This window comes from Myotis davidii, unplaced genomic scaffold, assembly GCF_000327345.1.
Source record: "Myotis davidii unplaced genomic scaffold, ASM32734v1 scaffold777, whole genome shotgun sequence".
NCBI classification, from domain to species: Eukaryota; Metazoa; Chordata; class Mammalia; order Chiroptera; family Vespertilionidae; genus Myotis; species Myotis davidii.
In genome coordinates this window covers 425,970-440,759 of record NW_006289093.1, presented here as the reverse complement: position 1 = coordinate 440,759, position 14,790 = coordinate 425,970, and the positions used below count along the sequence as shown (strand labels likewise).

The 14,790-nt window shown below is 36.1% G+C and overlaps 1 pseudogene; it reads right to left on the bottom strand.

The window, feature by feature from the left end:
• Positions 1-11,756: 11,756 nt before the first annotated feature.
• LOC102753032 lies at positions 11,757-12,203 on the bottom strand (annotated as a pseudogene).
• Positions 12,204-14,790: the final 2,587 nt, after the last annotated feature.

Here is a 14,790-nt window from a genome sequence, read left to right as displayed (position 1 = left end):
CTTTCGAGAAACACCATTTGAAGGATGTAAAGTTGCAGTACGGTGATAAACTTGTCCGTGTATTCTAAACAGTATGGCCCATATCATGATGGCAAATTGGTAGTACTTGTTGATGACTGTTCTCTAGACATATTCTGTCGTCACCACCACTTTCTTTCAACTTCAAAGGCAAGTTGGTCTTTTGACATTTTCTGTCGATAACACCGGTGTTTTTTGGCATCAGAGCGACGTTTTTCCAGTAGCTGGTGTTCAGATACATACCGCCTTCTTTCAAGATCAGACACACGCTGCTCTGCAGACACTTTCTGTCAATAACAGCGGCATCTTTCAGCTGCAGAGTTACGTTGTATCAACAGTTATTCTTTAGACATAGTCCCACCTCTCTACTATCACTGTCTGAGATGCAAGTGAATGGCAGTCCTGCCTATCAGGCCTCTGAGAGCTGTCTGATCAATGGCTGATTCTGTGGAGGTGGGACTTCCTCCTCCCTGCTGTCAGTTTCCACAGCTGTGATGAGGAGCTGGGGTGACAGAGGGAGCCACGCCCTCCAAGCCACCCTCTCTCCTGCTCTGCTCTATATCCAGTGGTCTCCTGCTCTGCCAAGTCCTCCAAACCTCCCGCTCCCCACCGGCAAGCTCCGGGAGTCCTTGGGCGTGGCTAGGTGTGGGTGGCCATGCACCTCCCCTGACCAGTGAAAGTCCTGGGAACCTGTGAGCATGGCTAGGCACGGGCGGCTGCACCTCCCCAACCTGTAAAAGTCTTGGGAGCCTGCAGCCATGGCCTCCATCACCTCCTGGGGCATTTGACACCTGTGTATGCAAATTAACTGCCATCTTTGTTGGATAATTTGTACAGTCACTCGGATTGGCTGGTGGGTGTGGTTGGTGGGTATAGCTGGTGGGCATGGCTTGAGCGTAGCAAAGGGACAGCTAATTTGCATGTTTCTCTTTTATTATATAGGACTAGAGGACCAGTGCATGAAATTCATGCACAGGTACGGTCCCTACGCCTGACCAGTGATTAGGGCCAATCGGAATCTTCCTTTCCCTGGCTTCCAGCTGCCAGCCAAGGCCTTCCTTCATTCCATACCTCCCACTAGTGGTCAGTGCATAGACAGCGGTCAAACTTCCGGTCTGTTGAACGACCAAGGGGACAATTTGTATATTAGCCTTTTATTGTATAGGAGGATATGTGTGTGTGTGTGTATGTGTGTGTGCATTTAATTCTTTATTGTTTAAAGTATTACATGTCTCTTTTTTCTCCCATTGACCTCTCCCCAGTTATTCCCATCCAACTAGTTCTGATTGATTTCAATCAAATATAAAATAAAGTGAAAATGCTACTTTTATCCTGATAACTACAAAAATATGCTTTACAATTAGACAAGATCCCTATTCTTTAATTCAGGAATGGGGAGAGTATGACCTTCAGTTGGTACAGCTAAAAGTCACTGTGCAGAGCAGGGTACCGCATTAACCTGAGCATGAATACATTTGTAAGACCTAGAGGATGAGCAAGAAATATTTTAATTGTATTATATTAAACTGCTAAGATTTGGGAGTTTTAGATAAGGCATTATAACATAAAAATACATGCATTGCTAGGTTTTAAACATGGTTCCATGTCCTTGGAATTCATTGAGGGCCAAAATGAGGTGACATTTCCTTCCCTGCTGGAGTTCATTGTAGAGAGGATCACAATATTTGTACTAAATATATTGAAAATAAGAAAGAGATTGGGGAAGGGGACTGGGAAGGAAGGAGAGTCTAATTAACATAATGGCTATAGTAGGTATAATAATGGCCCCCCAAGATGTCAAGTGCTCATGCACTGAGCCTGGCTGGCCAGGCACATAATGGTATTTGAAGTTTGGGAATACAGATGTACCAAGATTGAAATTGATCACGGTTTTACGTGGAAACATACACAGCTTGTTTTGAAGAGGAAGTGGGGTGTTTTGGTTTTGTTTTTAAATTGATTAATGTTATAGGTATGAAGTGCTTAGTTCCCAAAGACTGAATATCTGAATAATAGAAAAGTGAAATCTTGTAGCTTGTACCATCTTGAGAAACACTCAGCTTATAAATATGTAAACAAGATTCAACAACTGCAGCATTCTTCCAGCCTCACCAGATGTGCTTTCAAAAGGCTGTTTAGAGCCCTTCTTTTACGCTTTCCCCCTTTTTTTTTTATTTTCTGCTGCCTGAAATATCAGCGAATGAGCAAGTGATTACCTCACATGGTTTTCTTCTACCTATGAAATATGCATGAGATCTGTTCTGACTAAAGTTTATGTTTGCCTAGAGGTTCAACAACTTTGGGGGTCTTAGCCTCAATGGCTACATTAGACTTCCTGGAAAACAGATTTACATAAGAAATGGGAACTCAATTTAAATAATCCATTTGTCTTATAAGAACTCTTTATAAGGAAAGTTCTCTTCCTTCTTAAATAACATTAAAATAAAAGTAGTGAATTTTAAAATTTTAAGTGAAAACTGTTCTCCACTCAAGGAAGCATTCTTTTATTTGCTAACATATTTTAGGATTTTTAAAATTCTATAACTTTAAATTGCATGCATTTTTGTAATATCACTCTAACTCATCTTTATTCTAATCTTAAAACTTATTTGTGATTATTCTACACATTGATCTTTAATCTCAAGACATTAACAAAAAAGTGCATTATGTTTAAACATGTGACAATCTTATATTCATGTAGAGTGTAATGTAATAACTTAAAATAATCAATAATGTTCTATGTTTAATTATAACATATTTAGTAAATAACACATCTTCTATGTCATATGCAATAACCTTGAGAATGGAGATGTTATGGAAATCTTTTTGTATGCTAATGACACTTTGTTTCAATTATTTATTCCATAGCATTTATTGAGTGCCTAATAAGTTACAGGTATTATTATAGGTTCTTGAGATGCACATCTGTGTAAAAACTACACAAGTTATCTACTAGAGATAATATTCTAGGAGGGAAGATAATCTATATACATAATCACACTTCTGAAATGTTTAGATGTTGTAATATGTTAGAAGATAATGAATACCAGGAGAAAACAAGCAGAGTAGGCTACAAAGTGGGGCCTGGGAGGCAGTTACTATGCAGATTTCTAAGGCATGTACATTATAGAAATGATTGGTACAAAAGTGTTAAGGTGATAACAATCCTGGCATGTTTGTGGAAAAGCAAGTAGGGCATTGTGTATAGAGTGAGATGACAATTGCAAGTAACAAATGAAGTTGGAGAAAAAGAGTAATGGTGGTCATATGCACATAAGGTTTGTAGGCATTTTAAGGAATTTGACATGCCTTTTATTAACATGGAAATCCAATGGAATTTTTGGAGCAGAATAATGATGTCTGAAGTATTGTTCATAGGATTATTCTGACAGTTCTCTTGTTGAAAGTAGATTATATTTGAGAATGTAATAATCAGGTTTGAGGAGATGATAGCTCACATCTAGTTGGTAAAACTGTAAGAAGTAAGATTCTGTTTCTGTTTTGAAGGTAAGGATTTTTAATTGATTGAATATTATGTGAAAAAGGAGTTAAGAATGAATATAAGAGTTATGGTCTGAAAAAGTGTACGTATAGCAATGCCATAAACTGATATAGCATAAATGTCAGCTGAAACCGATTTGAAAGGGAGGTCAGAAGGTTAACTTTGTTCATGTTCAGTTTGAAATGGCTTCTGAATATTTAAGTGAAAAGTCACAAAAGCAATTAAGTATCCTAGTCTAGAGTTGGGATGATACATCTGAGCTGGAAATATAAATGTGGGAGATGATCAATGATGTTTAAAGTCATAAGAAACTATATATTTTCAAAGGAAATTAGTACAGCATTACAGATATTTTTAAAAGAAACCAAATCAACATTTATGTTATTTTATCCCCAGAGCTTACTACTACTATCTTGAAGATTTGAAGATAGACGATATAATGTTAAACAACTAAAAAGGTAGAGGAATGAGTGAGTCACACAAATATACTGTAATCTATATATATAAATATACTGTAGTCTATATAGATATAAGCGACCACCCAACTGTCCGGCACTACGACTAGTAGCTACTGGTAGACACTCAATCACCACCAGGGGGAAGACGCTCAATGCAGGAGCTGCCGAGAGACAACAACTTTGCAGAGTGTTCTCTCACATCTGAGATTCCTCAGGGGATGTCAGACTGCCAGTTTCTGTCTGATCCCTGCAGGCCAGGCCGAGGGACCCCCACCTGCCAGAGGGACCCGGCTCACTCTGCAAATATCCTTCAATCCCAGGTCCCGCCCAGTTGGCTCCAGGGTGTTTCTGGCCCATCTCACCCAGTTCTCCCCTGCCAGCCACCTTCTAATTAATTTACTCAATGTGCACAAATCCATGCACCGGACCTCTAGTATACTATAATTATAGAACAGAACCAAGAATCCACTTCAAGTTTGTAGACATGAATTTAATGTGCCATACGTTAACACATACCCCAAAGTCTAGTAAGGAAGTTAGCACATAAGAAGTCACCATTAAAGTTCTGATGAATAAATACAAAATGCTTGAAATTCTCTAAAACTTCTAACAGTTAATTTGTATCATGGGGATGAACTTTGCATGTTTGATTTTCTACTTATTCTTGTTTTCCAAAGGCCATTTTTTTTTTTTTTGCGCTGGTCATGTAGATAATAAGAACCATTCTATTCTAGTTGCTGGGAAAATCATCTTGAGATCTGCATAAAAGAAGCCTATTAAGAAGTATTTCTAGGGAAGCAGAATGGGTGAATTGAATTGGGGTGAAGGAAATGAGTTGGGATGTAGTTTCAATAAATGACTCAATTGATCTTAAAGGGAATGTACCTTGAAATTTTCACAATTGAGACACAGTCGGTGGAACTTTATACCCCATTATCAGCCAGTTATTGAATATGGGCTTCCCAGGGAAAGGGTTTGACCAACATTTTTTAGTTTAGGGCAATTCTTGAAGGAGGACTAAGATGTCAGATAATACATAATTCTAGGAGTTCTTAGAGACATAATTTTCACTTATTTGATTCTTTACTTCCTTATTCATATCCAGAACACTTTGGTAGTATAAATGCCTCTTGTTCCACAGTGATGATGATTAATAAGAAATTTTAATTTTCTTAAGACAAGAGTTTAAAGTAAAAAAAAAAATGGGTCATTAAGGAAGACAAGGATTGTAAGACACTTACTTAGGTGTTCAGTAATTGGAAAGAATAATCCAAGCTTGTGTTTCTAGGTTCTCTAATTCTATTTATTAAAATGAAAAATAAGAAACAAATAAATAAAATAGTATCAAGTTGTGATCCATCAACTTGATTTTATAACCCCAGATGAGTGAGTTTCAATCTACATTTGGAAAAAGATTGACTACAAAACAAACAAGCAACACACACACACACACACACACACACACACACAGAAACGACACACCTATTCTTCATTGACTTACTAAGAATTTAAGAAGTTTCCTGGACACAGGTCCTATCCACTGCTAAAGTGACCACAAAAATGTATCAGTGCCTTATGTTGCTAAAGAGATAAGAACTAGGATTTAGGACTCCCAGAGAGGGAACTTTGTGAGTGTGTCATGCTCCAAACTAAAAGCCTGGAGTATTGTATTAATAAAATAAATAGCAATCATAATGTGTGCTTTCAACACAAAGATATAAAACTACACCGATGAGCCCTGGCATGTGTGACTCAGCTGTTTGAGTGAGCGTTGTCCTGTGCACTGAAAAGTTGCCGGTTTGATTCTCATCAGGGCCTGTACCCAGGTCGTGGGTTCCATTCCCGGTGAAAGTGTATATGGGAGGCAACTGATTGATGTCTTTCTCTCTCTCCCTCTCCTTTTCTCTCTCTCTCTAAAATCAATATAAATGTATTTTAAAAAACCTGCAGCCATGGAACAAAATGGAATGTCCTAAAGCAGATCACACATATGTAGTCATCTGATTTACAATGACTATAAGAAACAATGGTGTCGTGATAGAAGATAGTATTCTAAACAAATGATACTTTGGAAAAATAATGAATATATCAGATGATGTATCATAGAATTGTACACTTGACATCTATATAAGTTTATTAACCAATGCAACCTCAATAAATTTAATTTACCCAGTTTAAAAAGATAAATAAAACAAATCTACATGTACTCTACCATTTTTTCTCCGTGTGTGTGTGTGTGTGTGTGTGTGTGTGGTTTGTTTTCTGTATTTCAATTTAACAACAATTGTTAGGTACATATTCATGGTCAATGAATATCTTTTGAGTGAATAGTGTTTTGTATGTCAAATTATAGATAACTTTTTATTGAATTATATTTCCATATATATTCCAGATATAGAAATGGATCAACAAAATTTGAGTAATGTCCATGCTGGTTTTTTTTCTATTTTAGTTCAATCATTATTCAGTGACATGAGAAAAAGAAAAAGAGAGAAATTTACTTTTTATTAGCACTTGAGTACCACATTGCCAAAGATATTTCAATGTAGTTTCTGAAGTTTCAAAAAGAACTATTGACAGAACGATCTGATTACGGAACATTGATTTGGACACATGATGAAATAAAAGTGGAACAAAATCAATCACTCAAACATTCACTTGTGAGTATCTTTACTTTAAAAAAATGAATAAGAATAACTTTTTAGTGTAATGAAATGTTAAAAAGACCCCCAAATACAGAGTATATTACGATAAACTGTCCATAAATTATAGTGAAATAACTAAGGTTATATCAGGGAGTCAGGTTAATACAATCAGAGAGAAATGATCGGTTTACTTACATATGAACACTTCACTCTATGTACACTTTCTGAATAAACTTTAGATATAGTATCAGTTTTATAGAATAGATGAGTAAGCAAAGTTTGATCATAAGGTATAATAGTTCATGAATCCATGAAAATTTCATGAGCACCAAAGTGAGTTATCATTAAAATGTTTTCTGTTTTGAAGCCAGGGTCTCAGATCATTAAGCAGCTACTTAGGTATAAACCTTGCAATTAAAAACATCAAAATTGATGTGCAGCTACAGTACTTCGATTAGTAGTTGGATGTTAATCAGAATTTGTTTCATTGTTACTAAACTGAACATGTTTGTGAGAAGATTTCAGTTTTCTTTCACAAACCATGAATAGTGACTTGAATTCTACATAAAATAGAAATTAGAATATTCAATGGTTTTTGAAGAAGGGTAAATATTTAATAAAGTCATTTTATTACATAATAACTTGTATTATTACAACAAAAAGCTGTGTTTACTCCTTTCTATTATATCAATCCTTTTACTTATGAGTTAATGTCATGGAGATGCAAGGAAAAGATGACATTTTAAGATTTTATATTAAGTGCTTATTTCATTTAACGTATCAAACTAAATATCTATTGATTGATTGATTGATTGGTCAACTGATCTATCTATTCAGAGTTAATAGTAAAAATGTATAAGTTTAAACCCAAGTCTAAGGGTAAGTAACTTCATGTCTCTATATTTACCTCAAGTAAGTTGTGTTTGAAATATTATTTCTATTTTTTTCCTTTTAAACAATATATTTTTATTTATTTCAGAGAGGGGATGGGAGTGAGGGAGAGGGTTAGAAACATCAATGATGAGACAGAACCATTGATTGGCTGCTTCCTGCATGGCTCCTACAGGGTATTAAGCCTGCAACCAGGCTAAGTTCCTTGACCTGGAATGGAACCTTGACCTCCTGGACCATGGGTTGACACTCAACCACTCAGACACACAAGCCAGGCTATCTCTAATTTTAAAAAAATTATTTAACTTCCAATCAGATTGTAACTTCTTTTGGTAATTTATTCAAAGCTTACACACACACACACACACACACACCCCTCTAAGGAGGAAAATCAATATTAGCCAAGTATTAGGAGTTTAAGATTGTGTTTGAAGGATTAATTTGTAATATTCAAAAATATAATGTATTTCCACAGCTTATATTTTTATCCTCAGACACTCTTCCAATATTAACTCACTATTATCATCAGCTCTCCCCCTCTTCAGTGTAATATAACTTGAAATCAGTGTCTTGGAAGCTAAAGCAACTCCTTCAGGAGCTGACAGTATTTTCTTTATAACAAAAAATTTCACACAAAATTGCCATTCAGTAGGTAACAAATTACTAAACATGATAATTGTTTATTGTTCAACCTAATGAAAAACGTGAGTTTATCAGTTAAACTAATATCAGTTTAAAGATATTTTAGCTTTACTGAGTAATAATTTACAAAATTGTAATACATTTGAAGTATACACATGATGATTTGATATACATCGCAAAAGGATTCTACTAATTGAGTTAATTAACACATCCATCACCTCACATAACCTCACATATTTATCTTTTATTTTGGTGAGAACATGTAGGTTTTATTCTCTTAACAAATTTTAATTATACCATACACTGTTATCAACTACAGTCACCATTTTATACAGCGGTGGGCAAAAGTAGGTTTGCAATTGCATTGTGATATTATTTTTCATTCATAAAGCTATTGTAATAATTATAACCTGCATGTCTTTTTCCATAAGAACAACTGTAAACTTACTTTTGCTCACTCCTATACATTAGATTCTCAGACTTCATGCACTTTATAACTGAAAGTTTGTAACCTTTGACCAATCTCTTGTAATTTCTCTATCTCTTAGCCTCTGGCAACCACCATTTTCCTCTGTTTCTATGAGTTTATCAGTTTAAAGATTTTTTAAAAACATGTATTATGTGTCAAAAATTATGCTGCATATTAATACTGTATTAACAATTATCTAAAAAGTATAGAACTTGGTCCTATAAACAAAGTTATACTGTTAAAACTTATTTTTAATATTTTTATAATCATGTACATATTCAGATCTAGAACAAAAGAGGACAGGAAAAATTTATATTTGAATCAGCGAGGGCAGCAAATGGGGCCCAGAGAAGAGAGAAAGCAATGTGCCTGTCTGGTGCAGCTTTAAAAAAAAAAAAAAAAAAAAAAAAAAACTCACTGGAGGATATTTTTCCATTGATTTTTAGAGAGAGTGGAACAGAGAGGGAAAGACAGAGAGAAATATCCATGTGAGACAAACACATCGTGTGGTTGTCTTTTGCATGTGCCCTGACCAGGGCCCAGGCTAGGGAGGATCCTGCAACTGAGGTACATGCTCTGGACTGGAATATGCCCTTGACCGGAATCAAACCTGGGACTCTTCAGTCTGCAGGCAGACGCTCTATCCACTGAGCCAAACCAGCTAGCTCTCACATGAGATTCTTAAAAGTTCACTCTGATGAACCCAGACCTCTCCCACTAATGATTACTTTCTCTCTTTTATAAAATTATCTTTTATTATTTTATCTTTGTTTTGGCTCTTTTATTTAAGCCTTCGGAAAAGCCTCCTTAAACTTTATTTTTCATCTTTTATCTCTCTCCTTCCCATCACAGCTAAGGTGCTTTTGGATATTCTACATTAATTTTTACTTTCACATCAACAAAATATAACATTAAATATATATAGAAATATATAAAACACATATGTAAGTTATAAACATATTGTAAAATAAACAATTGCAAATCCATATCATGACTCATGACGTAGGACATAACCAATATTTTCTATCTACCATGTGCTCCTTTCTTCCCCAAACCTTTGCCTCCCTGGCAGGTGTAGTCTCTATTTAGAATCAGTGTTTATTATTAACTTTTATTTAAAAATTAGTAGTTAAGTACATGTCGAAATATTATATTGTTTAGTTTTTATTGCCTTGGGATTTGTTAAAATGACGCTTTGTGTAATGTCATGGGCCTTTTCTTTTCTCACTCAACATTTTATTTCTAAGCGATTCCATGTTGTGATGGGTGATTGCAGTTTATTTGTGTTTACTAATGTAGAACATTCTATTGGGTCAATATGCCAGGACTTATTTACTTGTTAATCAATAGTTGGTGTATTTTTTTTGTCTTTCTTTAATTTTTTAATCAACTAATGCAAATCTGGACACTCTTGTACATGTTTTTTGTTGGATATATGCAGGAATTTCTCTGAGTTGCATACCGAGGAACAGAAATAATGTGTCATAGTTGAACCTTTAACTTTATCATATGATTTCACTTTATGATCCAAAGTGGCTATTAAAATGTACCCTCCCTACCAGCAATATGTATAAAATGACAAATTTCTATTATCCTTAAGAACATGAACCTTAAGAACATGAGCCAGACTTAATGGAGTTTGTTTTTCTTTGAGGTAAAATACACAATCGAAGTACACTTAGAAAAGTGTACTAAGTTTAAGTGTATAGCTTGGTGAATTTCATAAATTGAACCTACCTTTGCAAACAGCAGATAAGGACTGAACATTATTAGAATCTAAAGGGTTCCCCTTGTGGTTTTTTCCAGTATTACCTCTCATGACACCAGAATAAATGCTATTTCTACTTCTGAACTCATAGATTAGTTTTGCCTGTTTATAAATTTTATGCCACACCATATAACATATACTCATTTGGTCCTGGATTTTATTTCAATTTATGTGTTGAATATAATAGTGGTTTATTTTTTCTCACAGACAAATAATATATCATTGTGTAGATACACCATCAATTATTTATCTGTTCTATTGCTCATTAGTAACTGGATAGGTTTCAATTTGGATTCATTTCTAATGCTACTGTACCATTCCCCCCCTCCATTTATAGCATTTTTTTCTCCATGTACATTTATTACATTTCCCTGGGTTCTTTGCTCTTGGATCTGATGGCCACCTTGTTCATTACTTTCATGTCGAAGAAAAATATTCACTTCTTCCCTCCACGGCCCCCACTTCTGAAGATGCTCATATATCATATGATCAAAGGATATGGGGCGCTCATTTCCCCCTCACTGTAGCATTTTTATACATCTTTTTTGGTGAACATATATGCATTTCTGTTGGGTTCTATAGAAGCGGAACTGCTGATTTTAATGTGTCAAACTTTAGTAGATACTACCCAACAGTTTTCCCAAGCAGTGTACTAATTTTCACTCTCTACCAGCAGTTACTCCACATCCTCATCACAACCTATTTTATTTCTGCTTTGTTTTTTGTGGGTTTTATTATTATTCAATTTATTTTAACAGCAAAAAAATTCATCCATATCTACCATACTCCAACCCCAACTCTTGCAACCACCAATGAGGTTGTTTTTGTTGTTTTGTTGTTTAGTTTTGTTTTATATTTCACATATAAGCAAGATCATAAGGTGTTTCTTTTTCTCTGTCTGACAGTTCACTTTGCATAATTTCCTTAAGGTCCACCCATCCATGCTGTTGTAAATGACAAGATTTCATTGTTTTTTTATAGCTGAATTTCTTTACCTATTCATCCACCTGTGGAAATTTAGGCTGTTTCCATATCTTTACTACTATAAATAATGCTGCAATAAACATGGGGTGCATATATATTTTCAAATTAATGCTTTTTTTCTCTTCAGAAGTAGAATTGCTGGATCATATGGTAGTTCTATTTAAAAAAAATTTTTTTCTGCACAAAGCTTTATTGTTTAATTTGGTCCAGCGCATGGGAGAGGGCTTCAGGGTGGTTAAAAGAATGGCTAGTAGTTCCAGGGAGAGGCTCAAGCAAAAGCCAGACACCAGGGGCTGTGGAGGAGCCCCTCAAAAGCCTCTAGGCTCAAAAGGCTCCTAGTCGTGCTTGAGGGTGAACCTTTCAAAGAGATACTTGCCCCTCAGAGGTTAGTCAGATGTAGCCCATCTTTTTGATGAGTTTCACTGGCTCACCTGGAAGTGGTTCTCCATGGAGATGAGGGTCCACGTGGGCAGAACCCAGGGCCTACACCTCCAAAAGGGCTTGGTTCAGGTTCCTCTCCAAGGCCTCGGAGGTTGCCATGGCATCCTGAGTTTTGCCCACTCATCTTGGGAGGCTTTAGCATGTCCTGGAAGAGAATGTGGCCACCAGGCTGGTTTTGCATCTTTAAGAGACGCTCAGCACCCTCGTTTTTCTTCTCCACTAACTTGAGGAAGAAGTGGCCCATGCCCTGTAGAGCTACATCCTCCAGGTGGAAACGGAAGCTCAGAGAGAGGTAGGTGTAGGAGACCCCCAGAGGTAGGTTGGCCAGGCGGTTGACTCTAGCCTCCACCTCGGTGGAATAATTCTGACGAATTTGGGAACTCATGGTTGCTGGGCAATAAGAAATTAACGTAGAAAAAAAACAGTGTGTTTGCTGGTCTCGGAGTTAGCTCCAAAGATGGTGACTGGATAAGACCCTGGAGGGTGGCCAGAGTCTGGAAGAAGGAGTTACCCTGGAACTGTTTCATCCAAACATTGTTGAAGCCAGAGACAGATCTGGGACCACCGAGGGCACTATCTATTTTTAATTTTTTGAGGAACACCCATTTTTTCCCCATAGGGTTTGCACCAATTTACATTCCCACCAAGAATACACAAGTGTTCCCTTTCTTCACATCCTCAACACTTGATAGCAGCCACTCTAATGGGTGTGAGGTGATATCTCATTGTGGGTTTGATTTGCATTTCTCTGATAATCAATGATGTTGAGCATCTTATTCATGTACCCGTTGGCCATCTGCATGTCTTCTCTTTTTCTGCTTTGTTTTATTTTAGTTGTTTTGTTCCCACTTAAGCATTCTGGGAGTATGTTTTGGCATTCCAGTGCAGTTTTATTTTGCTTTTGACTGGTGACTGTGAAAGTGGAGTATTTCCATATGTTTATAAGCCATTTGGATTTCCTTTTTGTGTGAAGGATTTGTTCAACTCTGTTGTCCATGTTTGTTTGTTTAAGATTTTCTAGTATTTTTCTTAGCAGTTTTTTGTTTGTTTGTTTGTTTTAATTCTGGATGCAAAGACTTTGCTTGGCTATTTGTTTTAAATATTAAGTTCCACTCTGTGGCTTCTCCTTTCAATCCCTTTATGTTTCTTTTGAGGATGTTTGTTATAATACAAATTATCAAGTATTTCTTTTAGATTATTGCTTGAGAGTCTTGTTTTTAAAAATACTGGAATGTTTTGAATATATTATTGTTTTCCTATATTTTGTTTCAAAACTTTTTTTTAACTTATTCCTTTAATCCATCAGGAACTTATTTGTTATAGATCATGAAGTTGAGGACCAGAATCTCTGGTTTGAATCCTAGATACAATAATTTTGGGGTGTAAAAAGGGTGAGTTACTCAACATATTTGTCCCTCAGTTTCTTCATCTGTAAAGTTGGGATAATACCATTATCTAACATTCATTTAACTAGCTGTTGGTATTGTTGTCAACAGATAACCCTCAGCTGTCAGCCTGCTCAGGGGGACTCCAATATAGAGAGCTGCCTCATCCAGTCCACTTCTCTAGGGTGGTGGTCGGCAAACTCATTAGTCAACAGAGCCAAATATCAACAGTACAACGATTGAAATTTCTTTTGAGAGACAAATTTTTTAAACTTAAACTACATAGGTAGGTACATTGTTATTAACTTAATTAGGGTACTTCTAAGGCTTAGGAAGAGCCACACCCAAGGGGCCAAAGAGCCGCATATGGCTCGCGAGCAACAGTTTGCCGACCACGGCTCTTGGGTGTCTGGCATCCACGGGCTGAGCAAAACAGGGAAATAACGGCCCAAGTCTCTTTCATCTCAACTGAGTTCTCCCAGTCATTCTATCTTGAGAACTCTCCATATGGCAAGGTAAGGGGTCTCCTGAGACTACATCACAGTGTTTGATTTCTCCTTCTGCTCAACCTGACTTCCTTTTTGTCCACAGGTGTTCTTCACAGGGATATTCATTAATAACACTCCTCCATGTTAATCTGCATCTCAAAGTCAGGGTACTTGTGGATGAACCCAACTGCCACACTACCTTATGGGAATTTTATTTGTGAAGATCAAGTAAGTTAATGTATGTAAAACACTGGAACACTGCTAATCACCATTCTCTTTAATCAAAGAAAGATCAGGGAAGGCTCTGGGAAGAACATAACCTCCACATTAAGACATGAATGCTGAGCAGCTCTTAGCAAGATTAAGGTGTAGAAGGTAAGAGAAATAATGTTTCAGGCATTGTAAATAGCATATGCAAAGACTCTAAAAGAAGAAGTAGAAACTGAAAGGTGTTCAGTATGGCCTGAGTATATGATGGGAAGAGATAGATTATTCAGAAACAATGCTGAACAGGTAAGCAGGAGTTAGCTCCTGTAGTCTCATCAACTGCTTAGGGATTTATATATTATTTTTATTAAAAACATGTAAATGGCCTAAAATAAGCCCTTATAAGACTTCATAAAGATCAGTGTTGACTATTTCTAAGATTTCTCTAGCTCCAGAGAAGTGTATAATTTAGACAGCAGATATTAGAAAATTATAACATTAGTCTGGTTTGGTAATGAGTCTCTAGCCCAGTGGTTCCCAACCTGTTTTTGGTCATGCCCCACCTAAGCATCTCTAAAATCCTGATTTCCCGCCCCACCCAGCCCGTGTCATATAATTCTTATTATTTAAAAAGTGAACTCCTATTCATGTGGAGGAAGCCTAAAAGGCCATTAACTTGGTATAAACAAGCTTCCAAAGAATATGGAATCCATGAAAGAGAAAAATAAAAGAACAAAAGGACAATTGAATCACTGAAGAAGAAATCACTAAGAAATCATTAGGAAAATAATAATAACATGAAGTGATATGAAAAAATACCAAATAAAGTTTCAAAACATATAATATAGAGCTGAAATGCATAAATGTCACAATATATATTTATAGACTGTAT